This window comes from Sus scrofa, chromosome X, assembly GCF_000003025.6.
Source record: "Sus scrofa isolate TJ Tabasco breed Duroc chromosome X, Sscrofa11.1, whole genome shotgun sequence".
NCBI lineage: Eukaryota > Metazoa > Chordata > Mammalia > Artiodactyla > Suidae > Sus > Sus scrofa.
Window position 1 is genome coordinate 110,664,907 of NC_010461.5, and position 26,625 is coordinate 110,691,531.

At 44.5% G+C, this 26,625-nt stretch overlaps 1 protein-coding gene across 5 annotated transcripts in view; it reads left to right on the forward strand.

The window, feature by feature from the left end:
• Window positions 1–17,343, forward strand: part of LOC100516891 (protein FAM122A-like) — a 63,023-nt gene extending 45,680 nt beyond the window's left edge. For all 5 annotated transcript variants that reach the window (XR_002340747.1, XM_013983825.2, XM_021080338.1 and 2 more), the window contains one exon: window positions 17,233–17,343. The gene's annotated coding sequence lies outside the window, so the exon portion shown is untranslated. The remainder of the gene's footprint in view (window positions 1–17,232) is intronic.

A 26,625-nucleotide genomic window follows, 5' to 3' on the forward strand; every position in this document is an offset into this window, starting at 1 on the left:
TCACAAACAGCTGATCTGTGACTTTGTGCTAAGGAAAGAAATATTTTAAAATTACATTATCCAGCAGAGGAACCTAACTATACTTTCCATTTCTAGTCCAGCTCTTCTGAGAGGATGGGTTTAGTTGGCTTCGTTAACTAGACTTATATTCAACTCTGCTGTGGTTTACATCAAGTCTTATTCTCAGATAGTCTTCTTTTTTTTTTTTTTTTTTTTTTTTTTTTGTCTTTTGTCTTTTTTGTCTTGTTGTTGTTGTTGTTGCTATTTCTTGGGCCGCTCCCGCGGCATATGGAGGTTCCCAGGCTAGGGGTCGAATCGGAGCTGTAGCCACCGGCCTACGCCAGAGCTACAGCAACGCGGGATCCGAGCCGCGTCTGCAACCTACACCACAGCTCACGGCAACGCCGGATCGTTAACCCACTGAGCAAGGGCAGGGATCGAACCCGCAACCTCATGGTTCCTAGTCGGATTCGTTAACCACTGCGCCACGACGGGAACTCTCAGATAGTCTTCTCATACGTGTGAGGTCATTGGAGAGGAAGGTGCTAAGCCTAGTGTATTGGGGCTGTCAAGAGAAGTTCAGCTAGGAGCTCCCGTTGTGGCTCAGTGGTTAACGAATCCGACTAGGAACCATGAGGTTGCGGGTTCGATCCCTGGCCTTGCTCAGTGGGTTAAGGATCTGATGTTGCCGTGAGCTGTGGTGTAGGTTGCAGCCGAGGCTCAGATCCCGCGTTGCTGTGGCTCTGGCGTAGGCTGGCGGCTGCAGCTCCGATTTGACCCCTAGCCTGGGAACCTCCATATGCCGCAGGAGCAGCCCAAGAAATGGCAAAACGACACACACAAAAAAAGAAGTTCAGCTAAAACTTCCTTAAATCTGATGTGGAATACGTTCCCACACCACATTTTTTTGACCACCCAAAATGCGTATTTGTTTTTTAAAATATATTTTATTGAAATATAGCTGATTTATAATGTGTTTATTTCTGCTGTACAGCAGTGATTCAGTTATACATGTGTGTTTTTTCATATTTTTTCCATTATGATTTATCACAGGATATTGGAATATAGTTCCCTGTGCTATACAGCAGGGCCATGGTGTTTACCATGCCACATTGATTGGCAGAGACTTTTAAAGTTTTTATAATATTCAAGTCTGTTGAGAGTGTGGGGAAAGCGGTATTTAAATTCACTTCCTAATGTCCTTTCTGGAGGAAGTTTGGTAGTATGTATCTAAAGCCTTCAAAACACGTACATCTTTTGACATAGCAACTCCTCTAGGAATTTTTATTAGGGACAAATATGGGACAGGTTGAAACAAATGTTTACTGTTGTGTTATTTGTCACTGTGAAAAATCTAACGTTTTTAACAAATGGTGCTAGGGCAACTGAGTATCATCCACCTGCAAACAAGGAAGTTGGATTTGTACCTTATACCATATGCAAAAATTAACTCGAAATGTGTTAAATTAAACCTAAATATTGAGTTAAAACCATTAGATTCTTAGGAAAAAACAGGGGTAAATCTTTATGACCTTGGATTTGGCAATGGATTCTTAGATATAGCACCAAACACATGAGCAACAAAAGAAGAAAATAGATGAATTGAACTTTATAAAAATTAAGAACTTTTGTGCATCAAAGAACATGAACAAGACAGTGAAAAGACAGCCTACAGAATAAGTGAAATATTTGTAAGTCATATTTGATAAGGGTTTAATCCAGAATATATAAAGAACTCCTCTAACTCAGGAACAAAAAGATAACCCAATTAAAATATGAGCAGAGGACTTTATGAATAGGTATTTCTCCAACAAAGATACACAAATGGCCAATAAGCACATGAAAAGATGTTCAACATCATTAGTTATTAGAGAAGTACAAATAAAACCACAAAAAGATACCCCTTCATTCACGAGGATGGCTGTAATCAAAAAGACCGATAATAGCAAGTGTTGGTGAGGATGTGGAGAAATAGGATCCTTGCACATTGCTGGTTGGAATATAACATGATGTAGCAACTGTAGAAAACATTTTAACAGTTCCTCAAAATACTAACATAATTACCATATTATGATCCAATAATTCCACTCCTTGAAAACAAGGATTCAGACAGGTACTTGCATGCTAATGTTCCTTGCAGCATTATTCACAATAGCCAAAAGGTAGAAACAAGTCAAGGGTTCATCGCCAGATGCATGGATAAAAATGTGGTATATCCAAACAATGGAGTATTACTCAGCTGTAAAGAGGAATGAAATTCTGACACATGCTACAACATGGATGAACCTTGAAAACATGACGCTAAGTGAAATAAGCTGGACACAAAGGAACAAATATATAGCATGCCTCCTCTTATTTAGAATAGACACATTCCTAGAGACAAAAAGTAGACTACAGGTTACCCGGGGCTGGTGGGAGGGGGAATGGAGAGTTATTCTTAATGGGTACTGAGTATCTGTTTGGGATGATGGAAAAATTTTTGGAAATAGATAGTGGGAATGGTTGTACAACAATGTGAAGATAATTAATGCCACTGAATTATATACTTAAAATGGTTAAAATGGCAAGTTTTGCTTTTTTGTTTTTGTCTTTTTGCTATTTCTTGGGCTGCTCCCGCGGCACATGGAGGTTCCCAGGCTAGGGGTCGAATCGGAGTTGTAGCCACCGGCCTACGCCAGAGCCACAGCAACGAGGGATCTGAGCCGTGTCTGCGACCCACACCACAGCTCATGGCAACGCCGGATCGTTAACCCACAGAGCAAGGCCAGGGATCGAACCCGCAACTTCATGGTTCCTAGTCGGATTCGTTAACCACTGCGCCACGACAGGAACTCCCAAAATGGCAAGTTTTATGTAAAAAACAAAAAAACCTAGTATCTAACACTAAAAGATCAGTGAAGCCAGCACTTCTCAGGGTGTTTTGTAAAATATGAACAAGTAGGTGTCCTGAAGGATTAAAGATCGGGGAGGCCCCGGGGAGTCTGTGTTAAAGTAAGTTTGGGCAAGTCAGTTAATTCATGTCTTGAACATTGTGAAAGCTCAAGAAAGAGGATATGATATGGATCATTTTTAAACTATTAACCTAAGTTCTCTTTTTTGAGGGTCATCGTGTAGAATTGATGTCTTGTAGAATCCTCTTTGGGAAACATTAGGTTAAATTATAGTACATTTCATTCCATGGAAATCTCCACACCCATTAAGAATAATGACGTGGTCATATATCACTTGACATGGAAAAAATGTGTACACTGTATTGTAAAGTAAAAAAGAAGTGCAATTAGTGGGATCTCATTTGTATTTTTAAAATGTATATGTATGTATTTGATAGGGCTGTATAGCAGCAAAAAGTCTGTTAGGCTATGTGCCAGAATGTTTAAATCTCTGGGAGATAGGAAGATGCATGGTTTTGTTTTCACTTGCTTTTCTCTTTGCTTGTCTGTATTTTGAGGGTTTTTTTTGCACATGGAATAGCTGTTACTTGTATAGTCAAGAAGTAACAGAAGTTAAAATAAATGTTTTAGAAACTCATATGCAGTTATTAATTATGTGAAGGAAGGGATGAGAGGATCAGGACTCTCTTACTGCACCTGGATTCTTCACTTACTTGTATTTGAATTCTTATTGGAGAAGAGTCAAAGAGGCTTTCTGCTATTGGAAAGTTTTAATCATTCAAAAATTCCCTCATATATTGAACTAAAATCTACCTTCCATCCTTTGGTCCTAATTTGTCGTAGAGAATGCCGCAAAATAAGAGGAGAGAATGCCATCTCCTCTCCCATAGACACTTCCAGATATTTGGCAACAGCTACCACGTCCAGACAGATCTTTCCTCCTCAAAGTCCCCATTCTAATCTTTTTTGTTTCCCCTCTGAGATGGTTTCCAGGCCTTGTTACCAACCTGGCCATTGGCCTCCAGTTTGTCACTCAGAAGTGGCCACAACCTTCCACACTTTTTTTTTTCACATTTGAATATCAGTTCCTAAAAAACTGTGATATTATTAGTTCAAAATACTTCCCAGTGTGGTGTGACTATACTCTGAATTGTATCCTAAGATTATATATGAGAGATACTCAATGATCTACTTCCCCCATCTTTTACTTTCTAAATTAAAATATTCCAGATCAGTTCCTCCCCCAATCTCCTACATTTATTGAAACCTTAGTAGAATTTTTTACCGAACACTGAAAGGAGAATGAGAGAGCTTCCACGGTGATGGGGAAGGCAAGGGATTCCCTGTAATCTGGCCAAGGAGTCTGAAGAATCTCTTTGTCCCAGTCATTTGGTACCAGTTTTTAGATAAGGTCAATCTGCATCCAGATTGATTGGCCTCTCTATTAAGAGGCACCTCGTAGAGTTCCTGTCGTGGCTCAGTGGTTAACGAATCCAACTAGGAACCAAGAGGTTGCGGGTTCGATTCCTGGCCTTGCTCAGTGGGTTAAGGATCTGGCATTGCCGTGAGCTGTGATGTCGGTCACAGACGCGGCTCGGATCCCACGTTGCTGTGACTGTGGCGTAGGCTGGTGGCTATAGCTCTGATTCAACCCCTAGGCTGGGAACCTCCGTATGTCGCGGGAGCGGCCCAAGAAATGGCAAAAAGACAAAAAAGGGGGGGGGCACCTCACAAGATGACAGTGAATGACAGTGACAGGCTCTGGTTCATGGTGAGGTAGAATCTCATTTCTTGTCATTGATCTGATCCCTGATCTTCCAGCCAACTTACTGTATATTGGTCTCCTTTCCAGCCTAATGAATGCTTTGCCTTTATTCCTTTTGCCATTTCTCCTACGTGGCAGGCATTGTTTGGAAGAATCTGATAAACTGTGCATACCAGTTCCAAATAGCATCAGGCCCAATGCCTTCCACTACACACATGTTCCTGTGGACTTAATTTTTTCAAGAGAGTAGTTTCCCAATTGTAGAGACAGCATCTTGGTATACAGTTTGCACAGGATACTTAATACTTCTATTGAAAAACAGAAATAACTACAATTTCAACTTTTGAAGAGTTTTCACTTTTGCTGTTTTAAAAATCAACTCTGTTGAGATATCATTTACATACTTACTACACATTTCACCCCTTGTAAGCTTGCAGTCAAGATAAAGACCATTTCCATTGTCGCAGAAAATGTCCATTACCCCTTCTGTAGATAGTCTTCCTCCACTCCTACCACCGGCTCCAGGTTACCACTGATCTCCTTTTCTTTATCACTGTAGATTAGATTGCTTTTTTATAGAATTTCCTGTATATGTATACAATCACACAGTGTATACTCTTGTGTCTGGTTGCCTTTGCTTAGAATGTCCTTGAGATCCATTCATGTGGCTTCTTGATCGGTACTTCATTACTTTTTATTGCTGAGTTGTGATTCATTGTATGTATAAGGTACAATTTGTTTATCTATTCACCTTTTCATGGAATTTGGGTTGTTTCCAGTGGGGGTTATGACAGACAAAGCTGCTACGAGTATTTGTGTTCAAGCTTTTGTGTAGACATATGTTTTAATTTCTCTGGAGTAAATACCTAGTAGGATTGATGTATTATATGGTGAGTGCATGTTTAACTCTGCAAGAAATCGCCAATCTGTTTCCCAAAGTAATTGCACCATTTTATATTCCCACCAGCAATGCATGTTCATTTATGTGGTTCATGTATATAGTTTCTTTAAACAGTGTTTTGACTTTGAAATCCTGTTTTTCAAAAGGGTTTGTTGTGTTAAATGCTGCTTGAGATAAGAACACCATCAATGAGGGTGAGGAAATATGTTTATTTTATTTAAAATGTTCATCAGCTTAGACTTGTTTTCAGGGACTTTATTTTGTATATCTTGAGTTTTGATATCTGGCCAAGTGCAATTATTCATTACTGTTTAAAAGGAACAGCTAAAGGGAAGACTTCCTTCAAAAGATAATCCTATTTGATTTAGAAAATAAACTGACCTGACATTCTCCAGAGGAGTCTAAGATTCTTAGGAATAGCTTCATATGACTTCCCACTTCTTTTAATTAACTTCAAGATAAAATCGTAGATAAATTATAGTCAGTTGAAGAGAAGCTATGGCTTGCTCAAGTCCCAGTGACATACTAAATGTGTATGCAGCCACCCAAACCCTCCTCACTCATTGGCAGAAGGGTCTGACTTTATGGATATTCTCCAGTGTCCTGTTGGCTAGGGGTTGTGGGTACCCTGAAAACTATGAAGCATGATATCAGCCTTTGGATCTTGGTGACAAGGAAGAAAGGAGAAAAAAGCAGAACAAAATAGTAGATGTACTTGTCTATTTCATCATAGCCACGATCTAAGCCTCTAATAGAGCACATATTACCAAGCAACAAGCTTCGTTAATTTCACTTTTTTACCAACTAGGAGCTCCCGCGTAAGTGCCAGAGTTGTCCCAGTCTTGTCTACAACTCGTCAAATGTTGAGCAGGAGAAGGAAGCCATTCATGTACTAGAAAATGTGGTACCACATTCACCAGGCTATCAACTGGTGATAGAAAGTTAAATCTTCTTGTTTCCTTTCCTACATTGTAAAAGCAGGGATAAGTGTGCTTGCCTTTAGAGATGTCTGTCCCATCATAGATGGTCTACACCAAGCAGATCCAATATTTTTTTTCCTTTGTGACATAGAACCCACATAATATCACATTTGAGGGCAATTTTTTATTTTTAAAAAAGCTTATTTTTATAAAACAATACTCAGATGGGAAAATCCAAAGAACTGGAAGATTAAAAATTTACTAACAATCTTAACTCCTAAAGATAATAAATAATAATATTTTGATGTACTTGTTGATAGTTTCCTTCCCTGTACATACATTTCTGGTTTGACGTAGACCCATTTGTTTATTTTTGCTTTTGTTTCCGTTGCTTGAAGAGACATATCTGAAAAAATGTTACTAAGACTGATGTCAAGAGCATACTGCCTATGTTTTCTTCTAAGGGTTTTATGGTTTCATGTCTTACGTTTAAGTCTTTTAATCCATTTTGAGTTGATTTTTGTGTATAGTGTGAGAACGTAATCAGTCCAGTTTGCTTCTCTTGCATGTCGTTGTTCAGTTTTCCCAACACCATTTATTGAAGAAGCTGTCTTTTCCCTCATTGTATATTCTTACCTCCTCTGGCATTGATTAATTGACCATATATGTGTGGGTTTATTTATGGGCTCTCTCTTCTGCCCGGTTGACCTATGTGTCTGTTTTTGTGCCAGTACCATACTGTTTTATTATAGGTTTGTTCTATAGTTTGAAACTAGGGAGTATGATAGCTTTCTTCTTCTTTCTCAAGATTTTTTTGGCTATTTAGGGTCTTTTGTGTTTACATAGAAATTTTAGAATTATTTGTTGCAGTTCAATGAAAAATGTCATTACTATTTTGATGAGGATTGAATTGAATCTGTAAATTCCCTTGGAGGGTGTGGTCATTTTAATAATATTAATTCTTCCAGTCCACAAACATGGTATATCTTTCCATCTGTTTGTGTTGTCATCATTTTATTTTATCAGTGTCTTACAGTTTTCTGCTATAAGAAGGCCTTTCACGTCCTTGGTTAGATTTATTCCTGGCAATCGTAAATGGGATTGTTTTCTTAATTTCTCTTTCTGATAATTCATTGTTAGTGCATAGCAATGCAACAGATTTCTATATATACTATAGTATATCTAGTACTATAGTATATTAGTTGTGAATCCTGAAACTTCTGCAAAATTCATTGATGAGCTCTAGTAGTTTTCTGGTGGCGTCTTTAGGATTTTCCATGTACATGTCATCTGCAAACCATGGTAGTTTTACTTCTTTTCCAATTTGGATTCCTTTTCTTTCTTTTTCTTTTCTGATTACTGTGGCTAGGACTTCCAAGATATTTTTATGTTGAATAAAAGTGGTAAGAGTGGGCATCCTTGTCTTGTTCCTGATCTTAGAAAATGCTTTCAGCTTTTCACCATTGGATGTGATGTTAGCTGTGGGCTTGACATATATGCCTTTTACTATGTTTTGATATGTTCCCTCTATACACACTTTGTTGAGAATTTTTATCACACTTGGATGTGGAATTGTCCTAAGCTTTTTCTGCGTCTACTGAGATCAATATGATTTCTGTTCTTCAGTTTGTGAATGTGGTGTATCCCATTGATTGATCTATGGGCATTGTACCATCCTTGCATCCCTGGGATTAAACCCCACTCGATCATGGTGAAGGATCCTTTTAGTGTATTGTTGGATTCAGTTTGCTAGTATTTTGTTGAGGATTTTTGCATCTATGTTCACTAGTGATAGTGGCCTATAACTTTCTTTTTTTGCAGTGTCTTTATCTGATTTTAGAATCAGGGTGATGCTGGCCTTATAGAATGAGTTTGGAAGCACTTCTTCCTATGTAATTTTTGGAAAAGTTTGAGACGGGTAGGTGTTAAATCTATATCGTCATTATTGTTCCCATTTATTTAGGAGGAAACTGAGGCTTGAGAGGGTTAATCACCTGCCCAAATTTCCTCCCAAACAAATGCGGAAAATAATGGTGCCTACCATGTAGAATTCTTGTGAAGATAAAAGTATCTGCTGCATGTAAAATGCTAAGCTACCTGGAAAATAATAAGCACGCAGTTTTAAAACTGCTAGTTGTTATTGTTCTTATTTACTAGCTAGTGTCTGTAATGAAGAGAAGAGGCCAGTCCTAGGTGTCATCTGGTACCTTCCCCTAGACCTTCATGGCTTGTAATACTGGGTTTCTAGTTATGCTGATGTTATAAAGCTTCCTTTAAAATAAATTTAAGGAGTTGCTGTTGTGGCTTAGCGGGTTATGGACCTGACTGGTATCCATGAGGATGCGGGTTCAATCCCCTGCTCCACTCAGTGGGTTAAGGATCCAGCGTTGCTGTGAGCTGTGGTGTAGGTCGCAGATGTCACAGATGTTGCTATGGCTGTGGTGTAGGCTGGCAGCTGCAGCTCTGCCTCGACCCCTGGCCTGGGAACCTCCATATACCTCAAGTGTGGCCCTAAAAAGCAAAAACAAAATAAAGCAAATTTAAGTAGGGAAAGGCAAATTGATTTAAAGAAATCATAAGGTATCAGGTATCAGGTGCTATGTGGCTATGGCACAGATGGTGATGAATATGCATGAGTGTCTACCTCAGTGACTCCTCATTCTACAACGTGTTCAATCTCTGTAATGGGGCGGCCATTCTATTTAATATTGTACCATGCAATATTAACTATTAATATTTAGTAATAATATACTATTCTATTACTATAATATAATAAATCCATATCCAGCACCTCTGATCCCCTTTAGCCTGCTCTACCTTTTCTTTTTTCTTAGCACCTTCTAACATCCTCTGCAGTTTACATATTCCTTTTGTTGTTTGTCTCTCTTTGCTAGAATGTAAGCTTCTCCGAGGCCGGAATCTTCTGTTTTTGTTCACTGAGTGCATCAAGTGCCTAAAACAGTGCATGACGCTAGCAGTTTCACACCATTTGCTCCCCCATCTCTGTGCATTTACTCATACTCTTTCCTTTGCCCTGAATAACTAATCATAGATCTAGGCCAATATTTAGTTCTAAGAATGTCCTTCACAGTCTGGGTTTAATATCAGTGAAATGTTTGAAAAGAGCCTCACTCTCAGTCCGTAAGGGATAAGTTAGAGAAATCGTGGTCGTGTCTCCTTGACGAAGAGCAATTGGGCAACATCTGTCAGAATTACACATGTGCAGAGCCTTTGAACTGGCAGTTGTTCTTCAAGGAGTTTATCCCAAGATATGCTGTTTGTGTGCCGAATGCAAACGTGTCGGTGAGTCACTGCCATGCTTTAGTCACTCCTATTAGACACAGCACTGACAGAACTCATTAAATTGTTCTGTAGAGCTGTATTTATTGATGTGGGAAGATCGTGATAGCAAACATGAATTCAGCTTGCCATGTGTCCGGCACTGTGATATGTATTTTTATATATTTTTATCTCATTTCATCCTCATAACTGCCCTGCAAGGTGGTTACTGTCAGAGTCCTCATTTTACACAGGCAGAAATGGACTCCGGGACGTTAATTTCCTTAACCAGAATCAGACCACTGATAAATAGCAAAACCAAGATGTCTGAAATATATTACGACAACGCGTTGTGTACTGTGATCCATTTTTGTAAGGAAAAAAATACGTATAGATATGTGAACATATATATGCATATAAAATGATGGGAAAGAAATACAGTAAAATATTACCAGTTACATGGTGGTTTTTATTTTCTTCTTTTTTGCTTATCATTCTTTTCCAAGTTTTCAGTCAGATTTGGGAGCTGACTTGGAAGGAAGAAGTGACGCCAGGAGGCATGTGTCATTTTAAAGATGGCTCAAGTTTCTCGGTTTGGTGGTGGTGTGAAACAGTAACATGGATATGAGGGGAGTGTTTGGAGGCTGAGAGGGAAAAGCCAGCGGGGAGGGAGAGCCTGCCCAAAGGGCCAGAGGGAGGCCTCTGGGGCCGAGGGCACGAGAAGGCGAGAGAACCTAGGGTCCAGGGACCGGTGGCAGAGGCGGCCTCGAGGAGGAAGGCCCTCGATCTCTTGAGGCCGAGGGCTGGGGGGCGAGCAGGCCGAGGCGGAGATGCGAAGTGAAGAGCGCAGGTTCGAGGCAGTCCCTGCCTGGTGAAACCCCTGAGGGCCCAGGGTGAGGGCAGGCGAGGGGATCTGAGGAGAGGGGAGGGTTGGGAACAATGCCTGAGAGCAGTGTGATACCGACTTGGAAAAGGACTGCCGGGTCCCGTCGCCCTGGGGGCCCCACGGAGGCTGGCTGGCTGCTTTGCAGCGGGGCCAACCCCATGACCTTCACCGGCAGTCGTTAGCAGGCCGGGAGTGGGGGATGGAGAGGATGGATGGGGGGTGTTCACGGGGCTGAGGACTGGCAGAGCAGGTGCTCCAGAAGGTCATGGGGAGGGCGAGCCTAGGGGTCAAGGCTGGCATGGCTAAGATAGCTGCGCACAGGGCCTGCTTGTGTGGAGGCAGGCCAGCCGGCAGGCTGCAAGTGACCTCTGGGAAAGGACAGGAAAGGAGGGACAGGCTGGGGGCTGTGGGGGCAGAGGGGCAGAGAGAGACCCAGGGGAGGCTGAGGTCAGAGGAGTGTCTCTGAGTTTGATGTGTTGAGACCCTCCTCCGCTCCGGGGCGCTTAGAGTACGTGGGCAGGAGGAGCAGGAAAACCGTGCGTGGGAAAGGACAAGGACAGCAGGAAACTGACGCCTCCCCGATGGAGGGCAGCTTGGCAACATCTCTCAAACCTACACGCCCACGGTCCTTTTCATCCAGCAGTTCGGCTCCGAGGCGTTTCTCTTACAGGTAGATAGACTTCACTTGCTTGGGTGCAAGCTGAATGCCGGAGGTGCGTCTGCAACACAGTCTGTAACAGCAGCAGACTGGAAACCACCTCAAAGGCCATCAATAGTGATTCGATTCGGTAAATAAATTAGGGTCCTGCCGTGGAATGCTGGGGAGCTGGGGAAAAGGAGGAAGCTCTTTATGTGTTGAGACGGAATGATCTCTTAAAAGATTTTGTGAATTGGAAGAAGCAAGGTACAGATCAGCAGGCATGGCTGGCAGTCTCTTTGCTAGCATGTGCATAAAACGTGTCTCTCTATGTCTGGAAGGATACATAGAGAGACCATTAATGTTGGCCGCCTCTGAGGAGGGAAAGCTGTTGGCCAGGTGCCAGGGTTTGGGAAGGCAACTTGGTACTTGTCCTTCTGTTTTGTGCTTTTTTTTTTTTTTTTTTTTGCCTTATGGAAGTGTGATGACAAAATTAAAATTGTGTATATTAAAGGTGTTCAACCTGATGTATCTTCTGAATTTTGAGCCACAGGAATAGTTTACTGAGAAAATTAAGTACTAAGTAAAAGCATAATATGTAACAATATATATAACGTGTGTCTATATAATATGTATGTGTATATGTAGTTTGAATCTTTCATATATATATATATTAAATCATTTTTTTAAGCACAACAAGAACTTCCATGAGAGATTTGCTTCACATCATTCGGTTTGCCAGGGTAATGGGTGGGGATTTGGATGAAACGAAGTTGACTATGTGTCAATAGTTGCTGAAGCTGAGTGATGGGTATATGGGGGTTCATTTTCATTTGAAACGTGACATGCCATTTTTGTAGGTCAAAAATTACCACATTTTGACTGTTCTCATTAGTTTTATAAATTTTCCATAATATAAAAGTTTTCAAAGAAAGGCAAAAAATGAGCTCCCACCAGGCTCCCACCGTTCATGTACTTTCTCATCCTGGCTCTTCTGTCTTGTAATCGAGTGGAAATTCCCATTCCCGCATTGACTTCTGAAACAGCAGCCCTGCCTTGCTGAGTTCCCTTTATTATGGATCCCGGTGCTGTTCTGGGGATTTTTCCTATTAACAACAATCTCTCCCCATCCTGTTGTGTGTTAATTGGGTACTACCTTATCCTTATTGCTGGTAAAGCTCCTCCTGTTCCTGAAAAATCACTTCTTTAGTTTCTCCTGATCACTCGCTGTCCTCTTCCTGCCTTGCAGTCTATTTTTAGCAATCGTAACTAATCTGGGGCCGGCCCTTACCCAAGGCTACTTATGTTTATCCATCTCGGGGCGGGTGTCTCTCAGACATTCAGTATATAGCACCACAAAGTTCATCCTAAGCACACTTGTGTTCAACCTTTCAGCCTCAAGTGGTTTTGCTTAGGCTGCCCTTCCTCTGTCACCTCTGCAGCTGTGGTGATTTTGGCCTGGCCCCTGGCACTTGCTAATCCGCACCTTGTTGTCTGTCCCCAGGAGGCAGGTGGCTTCCTCTTGCTGCCTACAGTCCCAGGCACATCTTCTCTACAATCCACCATCTCTTGGTCAGCTCTGCTTGCATGTCCCATTGGCACCCCCAACTCAGTTTCCCCAGCCTTAAGCTTCCCCTTTCCCTCCTCTGTAAAGAGCCTCCTCCAATGCCCTCACCCTAGGAAGCCTGGCTTTAGCATACCTCCTCTGTGCTGTCACAGCATCCTTTATCATGCTGGCCTCTTTTTCTGTCCTCCCCTGCCCCAGGCTGTGAGCTTCCTTCTGTCTGTTGTCCCTTGGCTATCTCACACCCAGCACATAGCATCAGTCCCAAGATTAAATGCTCAAAATCATATATTTTTTAAAATTTGAAGTTGAAATACTTTAGACTTACAGAAAATTGTATGCAAAAAAATAGTAAAAAGAAATTTCACATACCCTTGATGAAGATGTATCTGTTGTTAACATCTTGTTACATTTACCATTCTCTCTCTCCCTACACACACACACACACACACACACACACACACACACACACACACACACCCTTTTTTTTTTCTGAAACACTTGAGAGTAAGTTGCAGACATCATGTCCCATCACCCCTAATACTTAACTTCAGTATGTGTTTCCCAAGAAGGTTCTGTCATATAGACACAGTAAGGTTGGCACATTCAAGAAATGTAACATTGATACAGTAGACAGTTCTGTAAGCTACGGGTCATATTCTGATTTTGTTAATTGTCCCAAGAATGTCCTTCATGGCCCCTTCTCTCTAGTCCTAGGATCACACATTGTGTTTTGTTGTCACGTCTCTTAATTCTCTTAAATCTCCTTAAGTCTGGAACAGCCCTCAACCTTTCTTTGTCTTTCGTGACATCAACATTTTGGAAGAACTCGGGCTGGTTGTTTTGTAGAAATGTCCCTCAATTGGGGTTTCCTGGTGAGTGTCACAATGAGAGGTTCTGCATTTGGGGCAGGAGTAAAACATAAAAAGGCACATGATGATTTGGGGGATGTTAACTAGATTACTTGGCTCAGATGGTTTTCCACTGTGAGGAAAACCATTTTTCTTTTTTTTAATTTTTAAATTTTTAATTTTTTTCTTTATAGCCTATCAGATAATGGTGTACCTTACAACAGACAGTGTGTTCACTCTTCTTCCTTTTGTGCTGAGTAACGAAAGCACAGGGCAGCCCTTCGAGGCTTCGTGGACACCGTGTTCCTCATAAACCGTCCACGCACTGGTTCTGGGATTCGTGGGCAGCTTGTCCCTAAATCAGTTGTTACTCTGGTGGTTGCCAAAGAGAAATTTGCAGAATAATACATGTGTATTGATCAAATGAATCACTCACTTGTCTCACAGAAGGGACGCTTCCTTTGCTAGGACAGAAGCCTCTGGTGGGCAGCTCGGCTCTAAAGCACCGTGATACTTTGCAGTGCCTGGAACCCTTAGATGGGGTTGGTTCTCCTGCAGGCCCCGCTGGCCTTTGGCAGGGCCCAGAGTAGACTGCGTGGCTTTCCCAAGCTGGTCCCCATGCTGATGGCCAACAGCAGCAGCTGTTTGAGGCCCCTTGCCTGGTATGTCCCACCCCTGCCTGCTCTTACTACTTTCTTTCGAACTCGAGGGCAGAGGAGGTCACAGGGCTATGTTTGCCTTCCATTTTGACGGGTTTGAAAAACACAGAATGGAGTTCCCACTGTGGCACAATGGGATCAGTGGTGTCTTGGGAACTGTGAGACACAGGTTCACTCCCCGGCCCTGCACAGTGGGGTTAAAGATCCCACGTTGCTGCAGCGGCAGCTTAGGTTGCAATGGCAGCTCGGATCTGATCCTTGACCTAGGAGCTCCACATGCCACGGGGGGCCAAAAAAGGAAAAAAAAAAAGGAAAGCCACAGAATGAAATTCCCTGTTGCGCACAAGCTCCTCTGCCATCCTGGAGACCCACATTCTTAGGCGCTGGGATCAAGGCAGCGTTTTCATGTGGGTTTACATACAGAAAAGGACAGGCAGTGTGGTCGCATGGAGGGCAGAGGGAGGTGCTTGTGCGCACTGTCTCGTGTGTGTGTGTGTGTGTGTGTGTGTGTGTGTGTGTGTCCCTACATGGCATTCTCTTTGTGTCTGTGTCTGTGTCTAAATTTCCCTCTTCTTATAAGGACACCAGTCACATTGGACTCGGACCCACCCTAATGACCTTATCTTAATCTGATTATATCTGCAAAGACCCTATTTCCAAATCAGGCCACAGTCACAGCTATGCAGGGCTAGGACTTCAGCAGAGAATTTGGGGTGGGGACACACATCAGCCCATAACAGGACCCGTGTCTGAAATCCGGTCCATCTGAGAACACAGAGTGGAGTGCTGTTCCCTCTAATGCCTCGGCCCAGTGGGACAGCTCTCTGTCCCTCCTCCTGGCTCTCGTCTTGGTTGGTTTGCCAACTTGCGAGAAAAGCAAACGGAGATGGGCAGAACCTGCTCGGCCCCTTTGAAACAGACTTCAGACACAATTTTCAAGTGATCACAAGCTATTCATGGAACCATTACATAGGGGAGGACAAGAGAGAACAGTCACAGTCTGCAAGGCTCTGGCCCCTGCGTTCCTTCAGAGAATTCACATAATTAGGAGGTAAATAGATTTGTCACCATTTGACAGATGGCAAGCACAAAAGCCAGAGAGGTAAAGTACCTTCCCACAGATCACACAGTTACTGCTAGTAAATGCCACGCAGGCCAGAGTCATGCCTGTGAAGCACAGAACCTTCTAGCCCCGCAGTAGGCACTTAGCAAATCTTCATGGGCCGGATGAGCAAGGGCATGACCAATTCTGGGCCAAGAGCTCTGATCCTAGCTTCCTGATCCATTACTCTTTCCACTGTACCTCGCAGAACATTGCAGACTCAGGTGTGGTCCCAAGACAGTGACTGGAGTACACATGTCACTGGGTCCTTCGCAGATTCTTTTGCTGTGTTTGATGACCTTCTCAATTCTGTGGTAAAAGCATATCAGTCTGTAATTGATTTTTTCATACTTTGTACCTAATAAACTGATCAAAAAGCCATTTTTGTCAAGATACTTAAGCCACTGACTTTAAGTTTACTTGAGCTACATAATATTTATCTAAAATTATATTTGCGAGAGTTCACATCATGGCTCAGTGGTTAACAAACCCAACTAGGATCCCTGAGGACGCGGGTTCGATCCCTGGCCTCGCTCAGTGGGGTCAGGGATCCTCCATTGCTGTGGCTGTGGTGTAGGCTGGCAGCTGCAGCTCCAATTCGACCCCTAGCCTGGGAACCTCCATAGGCGATGGGTGTGGCCCTAAAAGACAAAAAATTATATTTGCACTAAAGGCGGGACTTAGCACATGGAGAGTTTTACCATCACAGCATGTCAAAGAAGTAGAGAATTCAGCACGTTGGTTTCATATCTTTGAAATGGGATGTCAATACACCTGGAACATTAAATTCTATAAATCAACTATACCTCAGTTAAAAAAATAATTTTAAAAAAAGCAAGTGGAGAAAACCAAAACCAAACAAAACAAATGGAATGTTGATATTCCCATGTGCCCGTTTCTGCATCTCCATCGGTATCACTGAGGCAGCCGGGAAGGCACCACTTAGCCTAGCCAATAGAGACTCGTTAACAGCATGCTGTGTGCTCAACCCTGTGCTGGGTACACGGGGAGAAAGAACAAGAAAGAAGCTCTCTCAAGGAGCTTCCAGTCTAGTAAATACCGTGGCACTCACGCCAGAAACAATGTGCAGGGCAAGGAGAAGGCAGACATTTGCTAAGCACCTGTTGGGTGCCAGACATTTTACAAACCCTGTAAGGCAGGTATGATCCCCACTGACCTGATGGGCAAACTGAGGGGCAGAGGGGTTAAGACAGCTTGCTCAAGATCACACAACTGATAAGCAGTGGAACTAGGATCTGAACCCAGGTCGCTACGACTAAAATAAGAGGAAAATAGACAACTTAGACCCCTGTGCTCCGGGCCAGATAAGATGTATTGAACAAGTTTCAGTGAGACGCCCATGGAATCCACAGAGGCCAAGATGGGGCCTCTGGGAAGGAGGGTGTGTTGGGAAACTCCCACCCCAAACCCCTTACACCTGTTCCCACGGAAGGGCTCGGGCTCTGCCTGTCTCCTCTGCTGGTGCACTGGGGAGGTGGCGAGGGGAGGCCAGGTCGCATTTCTCCCTTCCCCTCCAAGGGCTCCCTGTCTGAGGCTAGTTGAACTGTTTATCTTTCCAAGGGCTCATCCTCCTGGGGCGGTTTCTCCACGCTTCTCCAGGCCAGGCGCGCAGCTCCCCTGAGCTGAGAGGAGCCTCTCGCTTTACCGAGACCCCGCACCCTCCTGACCTGTCCTCTGCATCTCGCCTACTCATGCTTTTGTTCACAGGGAAGGCATGACAGGAATTTAACGTGTTTCTGCTTTTTTTTCATGACAGGGAGAAGAGCTGGCTTAGTCAGATCTAGAACCTCTCAGCCTGCTCAAGGTATTACCAATTGAATAGCTCCATCGGAATCGTCCCACCTGTAGATTAAACTTTTAGAAGCGACACTTGCATTCTCTGACATTTTTTTCGCCAATGAGGAAATGACGATGGAAAAGGCAAAGTTTGTGCCTAAGTCTATAGATCTAATCCGCGAGAGTCAAGGAGTGACGGCGTGTGGGGGCGGGGTTCTTTGAAAGAAAAATTGGATAAATGAAGGCTTTTGTAGGGCACTTAAACGCAGGATTGTGCTTGATGGTTTTTAACTTTTTATTTGGAAATAATTAGAGACTCATAGGAAGTTGCCCTTCACCCAGTCTCCCCCAGTGAGTACATGGCACATAATTACAGTACCATATAAAGGCCAGAAAATTGGCACAGGCACAGGGCGCGTGTATAGGTCTGTGCCACTTTATGACCCCTATTCATCTGCGGAACCACCACCGCATTCAAGACACAAAACTGTTCCGTCACACAAAGACTTCCCTGGTGTACCTCCTTCTAGTCCCACCCGCCTGTCCCCCTCCAGCATCCCTCCGCCTCTGGTGATGGTTCGTTCTCCATCTCTGTAATTTTCTACTTTTAGAAAGTGCTGTTTCCTTAAGAAAAAGGATCGGCACCTCTAGTTTTCACAGAATCTCAGACTTGAAGGAGTCCCTTCTCCAGCCCCATCTCCCATCGCTCGCCCAAATTCCATCAGTGACATCTCTTCCTAACGTCCAGTTAGTCCCGTAACATGCAGACGGGAAGCTTCTCCAGCATTTTAGAAGTGCTGCGGTACTTGATATAAATATTCAGAGCAAGGACATTGCTTCTTGCCCTAAAGTAGTTCAGTAACTAGCAAAACCCTCACCTTTAGATTAAATATTACAAAATGCCCTCTCGCCTGCTGTTTTTCCCATCACACACTGTCCTGTTCCAAACAGACATCTCCTTTTTCCATTCCTTTTACGTAACGACAGAGATGAGATGTGAGAAGCCTGGAAGGCTCACAGAAAATTCCAGAAATCCCTTCCTTAACTAGAGATTAGTCTGGCTCCCAGCAATCGGGGCCTTTCAAATGTATGTGGTTAATGTGTGGAATTTATTTATTGGGCTGACTATGTTATCCACGTGATAGCTAGAAGGGTCGTTCTGAGATAACCTGACCTGGAGCCCCGCTCCCCAGGACTCCCTTGTGGGCAAGAGAGCTTTACAGAGCACTCTACAGCCCGTTGTAAGAACATCAGAAAATAACAAGTCAAAGTCATGCTACGAGCAAAAGTGAGGCAATGGGAGCTCCATAGCTGGGATTAATTCAGTTCCCCCTCTGCCTTTCCCCTGACCTGTTGTGAAATCTCTTCACAAACTTAACTTGCTCTTCACTTCACACAGAGCGCTGTGCTCTCCTCAGCTGGACAGCAGCACATACCCAGATTCAGACTCAGCCCCATTAGGACGTGTCCTTTAGAATAAAAGACTCCAAACTAATGGTCCCCCCCATTGCCAGACCTAGAGGCAGAGTTGGGGCGGGGACCTGACTTTGGCCCTGAAGACGCTGCAGTCTAGTCAATGCACTCTTCTCTCGATGTTGAGGCAGCAGTGCACCAGCTCCCTACTTTCTGAGTAGGGGCCCCTGCCTTCTAGAACATTCCTCACATCCCCTTAGGTGGAGAGCCTATGAGCAGCGAGGAAAGGAGAGAACATAGCTAGCTATGTGCCCACCTCCAGTGCCATTCCTCCGGGTGCACATGCAGCTTATAGCCCGAAGGCCTTCGGTACTCATGTCGCAGTGTCCCCCCTCACCCAATAACCCGTGGGTCTAATTTCCAAAGTAAAAAGCTATTTCCGGCGAATTGAATAATCCTGCTGTGTTCTCAGCGGCCTTCGTTTTTTTAGGGGGTAATGTGGGGGCTACTCTTGTGCTCACGTTTTCTTCACCCTGTGGTGAGTGGAAAGAAGACAGGACTGGCTCATGGTCGGGACGCTGATCTTGGCCCTGCGCCTTCCTCGCCGGGAGGCCTGCTTAGGGAGGGCCGTGAACTTCAACTGGTGGAGCCTCAGCCTCCTCAGCTGCAAAAGAGGGGTGAATCGTAACTGCCCTCCTGACCTCACGGAGGTGGTCCTGTCAATAAGCAGAAACATCTTTGGGAAGCTTTCAGAGGGAAAATATAGTGATCAAAACATTCAAATAGTATTAAAATACTATTTCTTTTGTCTTTTTGCCTTTTCTACAGCCGCATCCGCGGCATATGGAGGTTCCCAGGCTAGGGGTCCAATCGGAGCTGTAGCCACCGGCCTATGCCAGAGCCACAGCAAGGTGGGATCCAAGCCACCTCCACGACCTACACCACAGCTCACAGCAACACAGGATCCTGAACCCACTGAGCAAGGCCAGGGATCGAACCTGCAACCTCATGGTTCCCAGTAGGATTTGTTAACCACTGAGCCACGACGGGAACCCCAAAATACGATTTTAAAATGTTCTTTAATGTTTAGAAAAATATTTGCTTTTTTTTTCTGGCCATGCCTGCGGCATGTGGAAACTCCCAGGCCAAGGATGGAACCCGCACCGCAGCAGTGACCCAAAGCACAGCAGTGACCACACCGGATCCTTAACCTACTGCACCACAAGAGAACTCCAGAAAAACAGGCTTAAAATTACTTTTGTAAGTCTTACCTGTTTTACCTTTGGTGGTTTTTGTGGGGGAACCTATTTCAACTCAGTTCTTAGTATTATTGTTCATTATATGTTTTAGCATGAGGGCAAAGTTGGCCATAAAGTATTAGGAAATCCATTAGAATGTGAGATTTTTTTTAAGAAGAATGTGGGATAAAGTAATGCAAGTAGGTGTTTATAAGGCAGAGAAGATACACCAGGAATTTGATTTCATGCACAAAGACAATTAGCGTTGTTGAGCCCGTGGGTTTGCTGGTTTTCGGTAGGAATACTGCTTCAGAAGAGCAGGTTGCGTTCGGGTCATTTGGTTGTAAAGCAGAAAGGCAGTCATAACCCCTGCGGCGCCCTCTCACCAGGCCAGTTCGCACGCCTCTTCACCTGGTCTTTTTTTTTTTTTTTTTAGCCAGGACAGATTGCCCTGAACTAGATCCCTGGGGCTTTGAACTGAGAACATCATCAGGTTCCTATTAGAGGCCAATTAATCATCAGATCAGCTCTTTGCAAAAGCAAGTCACCATGCTGATCCCCTGAGTCATTAGGCAGCAGAGGGAGAAGGAAACGGCCTGCTCTTCTCTCAGGATCAGAGGGGAGATGTTCCTGAGATCTAATCAGTTTCTGCTCAACGTGGGGGGTGCTCTCAGATGTATGTTTTTCTCGACCTTTTCCTGTAAAGGCTGCCCAGAAAACAAAGCGGCTGATTGCATTGCCCAGCAGTGCTCTGCGTTTAAGGCTCCCTTCTCGGTGTAAGCAGAGCTGTAAGCTAAGCCGCCCAGCTGGTTGGAAAGTGAAAATGACAGTCAACTACCTGTCTTTCCTGTCTGTATGATGTCCAGTGGGTCTGAAGGATTTTTTTTTTTTTGTCTTTTTGTCTTTTTTGTTGTTGTTGTTGTTGCTATTTCTTGGGCCACTCCCGCGGCATATGGAGGTTCCCAGGCCAGGGGTCCAATCAGAGCTGTAGCCACCGGCCTACGCCAGAGCCACAGCAATGCGGGATCCGAGCCGCGTCTGCGACCTACACCACAGCTCACGGCAACGCCGGATCGTTAACCCACTGAGCAAGGGCAGGGACCGAACCCACAACCTCATGGTTCCTAGTCAGATTCGTTAACCACTGCGCCACGACGAGAACTCCTGAAGGATTTTTTAAAATGTACTTACCAGTCAGTTGAATCTATAGCACATCTTCTGTTGATTCTGGGAGAGCTTGTGGTTGGCAGTTTGGTTCGTATTTGGGTTACCAGGTACTGTCAAGGGACACTCACTTTGTCTTTTTTTATTCTTTATGTTTTTGCCTTTTCTAGGGCCACACCTCACGGCATGTGGAGGTTCCCAGGCTAGGGGTCTAATCGGAGCTGTAGCCACCGGCCTACACCACAGCCACAGCAACTTGGGATCCGAGCTGCGTCTGTGACCTACATACACCACAGCTCACGGCAATGCCGGATCCTTAACCCACTGAGTGAGGCCAGGGTTCGAACCCACAACCTCATGGTTCCTGGTCGGATTCGTTTCTGCTGCGTCACAACAGGAAATCCAAGGGACACTAACTTTGATAATTGCTCCAGTGAGATTTTATTCTCTCTGACCACTGAAATATTCAGCTGTCTACGTGATACCATTATAACTGGTTGAAAGTGAGAAGGTCTTTCAGTGGAGCGAGCGATGGCTTGCATGATAACCAACAGTTTGGTTTTCGGTCCTTGTTGTTGCTTTTGTTGCCGTCGTCTGCCAGGGTGACGGGTTGTTCCTGTGTTGTGTAAACACACACTGTATCGCCTTTCTCCTTTTCCCTGACTTGACCCAAAAGCGAACCCCCTAGCTGGGAGGCAGCGTGCTGCAAGAGGTAAAATCGTAAAGTCTGAAGCCAGACAGATCTAAGTCTCGTTGTGGAGACCTTGAAAAAGCCAATATCTCTGAGCTTCAGTTATCTCATCTGTAAATTGGGCAGGATAATATCTGCCTTGAGGTGTTGTTGCAGGATTGTTGGGAGGCTGTTTTAAGTGTCTGCCGTGGACTGGGGAGTCGGTGTTTTTTTTTTTTTTTTTTTTTCCTTTTCTCTCATGGCTGTACCCACAGCATATGGAAGTTCCTGGGCTAGGGACTGAATCTGAGCCACAGCTGTGACCTACACCCCAGCCTCGGCCATGCTGGATCCTTAACCTAGGGTGCCAGGCCAGGGATCAAACCCGCACTTCTACAGTGACCAGAGCTGCTCCAGTCAGGTTCTTAACCCACTGTGCCACAACAGGAACTCCTGCGTGCTTCTGTTAAGCCACATACAAAGCACCTGGGGATCTTGCTAAGCTGCTGACTCCAGTTCAGTAGGTCTCAGGTGGGGCTGGCGAGTCTTCATTGCCGGCAAGCTCTAGGTGATGGCCATGCTCCTGGTGCACGGACCACACTAGGAGCAGCAAGGGTCTAGACAGCATGTGCCAAGTGCCTAACGCAATGCATGCGTAATACACGGGCCCGCTGAGGAAGCCACTCGCTTAAGACCTACTGAGAAGAAACCCTTTGGCCACAACAGTAATAGCGGTCTGCCTGGAGCTATGTTCTTACAGCCTTTGCAGAAGGCCTCATTGAGATTGGCCGTGGGTGGCGATTTCTGAGAGCAGGTGACGGGTCCGTGGGAGGGTTTCAGTATACTGCTCTCTCTGCTTCTGTGCATGGTGAACGTTTCCCGTAATCAGATGTCTAAGTTAAAAGGGAAAACTCTGACAGAGGACTTCAGGGGCGTCCTGAAGCTATTCCATATGATACTCTAAAGGTGGATGCGTGGCTTTACACATCTGTCGGAGCCCATAGAATATACAGCACGAGTGAATCCTGCCACAAACTATGGCCTTTGGTTGATAATTCTGGGTCAGTGTAGGTTCGGCCGTCATAACCAATGCCTTTCTGTGGGGGGCGGATGGTGAGGGAGGCTATGCGTGTGTTGGGGGTGAGGACGGGCTAGACGAGAACTCTCTGTACCATTAGCTCAGCTTTGCTATGAACCCAGAACTGCTATAAATAGAAAGGTCTGTTAAGAAAACCCACAAACAAACAGAAAACACCTGTTTCCTAACAGTCTGGGACACTGGATTACCTAGTATAGTGAGCTCCAGACCTGTTCATTGAGAGCGAGCTTTCATTTCAGTTCCCCAAAATAAACCCATGCCTAACCTGACCTCTCCTGACTTAGAATTCTGCAAAAGCGGTTTCCCTCTGCATCCCAGGGCTTAACACCTGTTTTTCCCCCTAACATTATCACAGTTCACACTGCATTTTTGTCAAGACAGTTTTTGCCTTCTTTTTCTCTACCTCGGTGGACTAAAGTCTGACTACATCCCTGTAAACTCATTTCATTTATTCTTTGTACATTCTGCAAATCAGCACCCCCGCAGCCCTCACCGCCCCCTACCTGGATCACGTCCTGAACTGCCCAGCTCGTGTGTTCCTTAAGTCGCTGAGTCACAGCGCAATCTCCCAGCTAATTGGAAAATGCATTCAGTGGACAGGACATTCCCCATCATCTTCCCTGAACTGGGCCAAATTTTTCTCAAATACCGAGCCCACACAGCCCAGGGGCGGCGCCACTCTAATTTTTTGGACATATTTCTGATGAACCAAGTGATGGGCAAATTAGGGAGAAACTCAATGCACGAAATAAAGGCAACAGCCAGCTTGAGTTGTCTGTTTGCCTTTCTTTGTTCTCTCAGTCATCGAAAGCCTCTGCAAACCAGGGTCTTGAGGCTTCTTTTTCTGCCTATGGCTTTACTTTAAGGGTCTTTGATGTGGTCACTGGACAGGGTCTCATCCCAGTGGCGTGTAGCTGGGTCACCTCTTTGTTATTTGGTCTGGTGGTTAATCCTGGGGAGCAGTGGTCTGCTCTGGTATGTTGTGGGTCGCCTCAAGATTACAGGTGTAGCAAATATTTTCCTAATGAAATAATCACCAACCTGACCTGCTGCTGCAGGGATAATGCAGCGGGGCTGAGGCTCTGCGGGGCCCTCCGTGGAGTCTTCTAGTGTAGCTGCAGAAGCCCACTTTGCCCGACAATTTCCTTTAGGTCTATTTTATTTTTAATTTTTAATTTTTTTTTCCTCTTTTGGCCGCCCACGGCATGTAGAGTTCCCAGGCCAGGATCAGATCCGAGCTGTAGCTGTGGCAGTGCCACATCCTTTAACCCACTGTGCTGGGCCGAGGATCAAACCTGTGTCCCAGTGCTCCAGAGATGCCACCAATCTTGTCGCACCACAGCTGGAGCGCCTATTTTATTTTTCGATTATTTTTTGGCTGTGCCCCCAGCGTGTGGAAATTCCTGGACCTGAAATCGAACCCATGCCACAGTAGCAACCCAGGCCACTGCAGTGACAATGCCAGATCCTTAACCTGCTGCACCGCAGGGGAACTCCCCTTTAGGTCTATCTTCAATTGTTCCTATGAGGCGTGTTCTCGCAGAATGTCAGTGCTTTAGGTGCTGCTTGAATTCTTCAGTCTCTTTCATAATAGCAATGTTTCGATACCTCAGAATTGTGTTTCCATGTTCACGTTGAGACCCGGCAGCTGTCTCCTCAACAGCTGCTATACAGACGTTCGACTTAATTGTTAAGGGAATGAAAATATCAAGGAGACACTCGTTTCCAGAATCCCTACTCGAAACCTGAAGCGTTACACGCTGACTTTGTATACCTCCTTCTGAAGCGGACTTGGGGGGCAGAATTGTACAGACCGAACAATTTCAAGGTGGCAGAAAGGACAGCTATAGTGACAAATAATGTTCACTATTGCCATGCCTCTCGCTTTCCTGTTTACTAGCTGTCTTCGGGATGAGTCATAATCATTTTCCCCGTGACAGCTACTTCTTCTTCTTCCTGATTGCATTTTGTAAGGCCTCTGGCCCCGTGGCGAGCTTGGTTCTTGGCTCGCGAGCCTGTGTTCAGCCCCTTTAATCACAGCAGAAAGAGCTTTGCTTCAGGGTAGACAGGAAAGAGTGGCACCCACATCACAGCCGCAGACATCTCCCTGGAAATTGTCTCAACACAACTGGCCTCACCTCATGGCACACTCACCCTTGCCTTTTCCTGCAACTCCAGCTGAATCGAGCCCCTTTTAAGACTAGCTCAGGCCTCTGCAACTGCTGCCACATTTGTGGGGTGTGCGTTGGATCAAAGGCTGTTCGAGCTGCGTTTGCTTTTCCACCCTCCCCCCGCCCACCGCACACTCCGACCAGGGCTGTAAATCCAGACAGTGCAGGCCCAGTGTATGATCGCTTGCCAGTCACCCAGTTCTCGTCGATTACAGCCTGTCCAAATGCGGCAGGTTTGAATTAAAGGGGAGGACTTGAGTTGAATCAAGTCATCTCTAATAAGGAAAAATCCAACCGTTTTATGGTTCTGGGAATCTACTTTGAAAACTCATGGGGGGGTCCTTGGACAAAATGGAAAATTACCTGCTGAGGAGAGAGGAATGACCACTGCCAAGGGGAGCCGCTGGTTCCAAATCTGGTCTTAGATGTGGCATCAAGAATGAACCCCGAGATTATAAAGGAATGAATTCTCCCATATTGTCGTCTAGCACCTTTATGGTTTCATCTTTTTCCATTTAAATTTTTGATCCCTTTTGAGTTTATCCTGGTGGGATGCATCAATCCAAGTTCATTTTTTCTGGATGGCTATCCAGTTGTCACGCCATTTATTTTTAAAAGTTTTTTATTAAAGTACAGTTGATTTCCAACGGTGTGCCCATTTCTGCTGTACAGCATAGTGACCGAGTCCCACATACATATATATTCTTTTTCTCATTCTGTCTTCCATCATGGTCTGTCCCAAGAGACTGGCTCTAGCTCCCTGTGCAGTACAGTAGGACCTCAAGGCTTCTCCCTTCTCGATGGAATACTTTGCATCATCAACCCCATTGACCAGTACATGCTTTCCTCCACTGTTTGTGGATGGCAGCTTTATCTAGATTCCTGGCTCTATGTAGGTCTCTTTCTGTACTTCCAATTTTTTTCATTGGTCTGCTCATGGGCCACTGCCACACTTGGAATTATTGGGGTTATATAAAGGTTTTAATTTCTGGAAAAATTTCTCCCTTTATTTTTCAAGTTTTCCTAGCTAAACCTATTTCTTCACCTCTACTTTTTTTTTTCTTTTTTGGCACACCTGTGGCATATGGACCTTTCCAGGCCAGGGATCAAATCCAAGCTGCAGTGGGGATGGAACTGGCGCCACAGCGAGAACTCCTATTTCTTCATATGAACTCAAGAATCAACTTGTCTAGGTAAAAAAAAAAAGCAACAAAAACTGTGTGGTATTCTTTTGGGGATCATGTTAAATTTACATAACTTTGAAAGATAGGAAATTTTTTTTTAGGGAAATCTTTATTTTTTACTTTATTTTGGTCTTCTTATGGCCACACATGCGGGTTATGGAGGTTCCCAGGCTAGGGGTCCAATCGGAGCTGTAGCCACCAGCCTATACCACAGCCACAGCAACTTGGGATCTGAGCCGCATCTGTGACCTACACCACAGCTCACGGCAACACCGGATCCTTAACCCACCGAGCGAGGCCAGGGATCAAAGCTGCGTCTTCATGGATACTAGTTGGGTTCATTTCCACAGAGCCGCAAAGTGAACTCCTAAACCTAGGGTTTGTTTTTTTGTTTTTTGTTTGTTTGTTTGTTTGTTTTGGTCTTTTTGCCATTT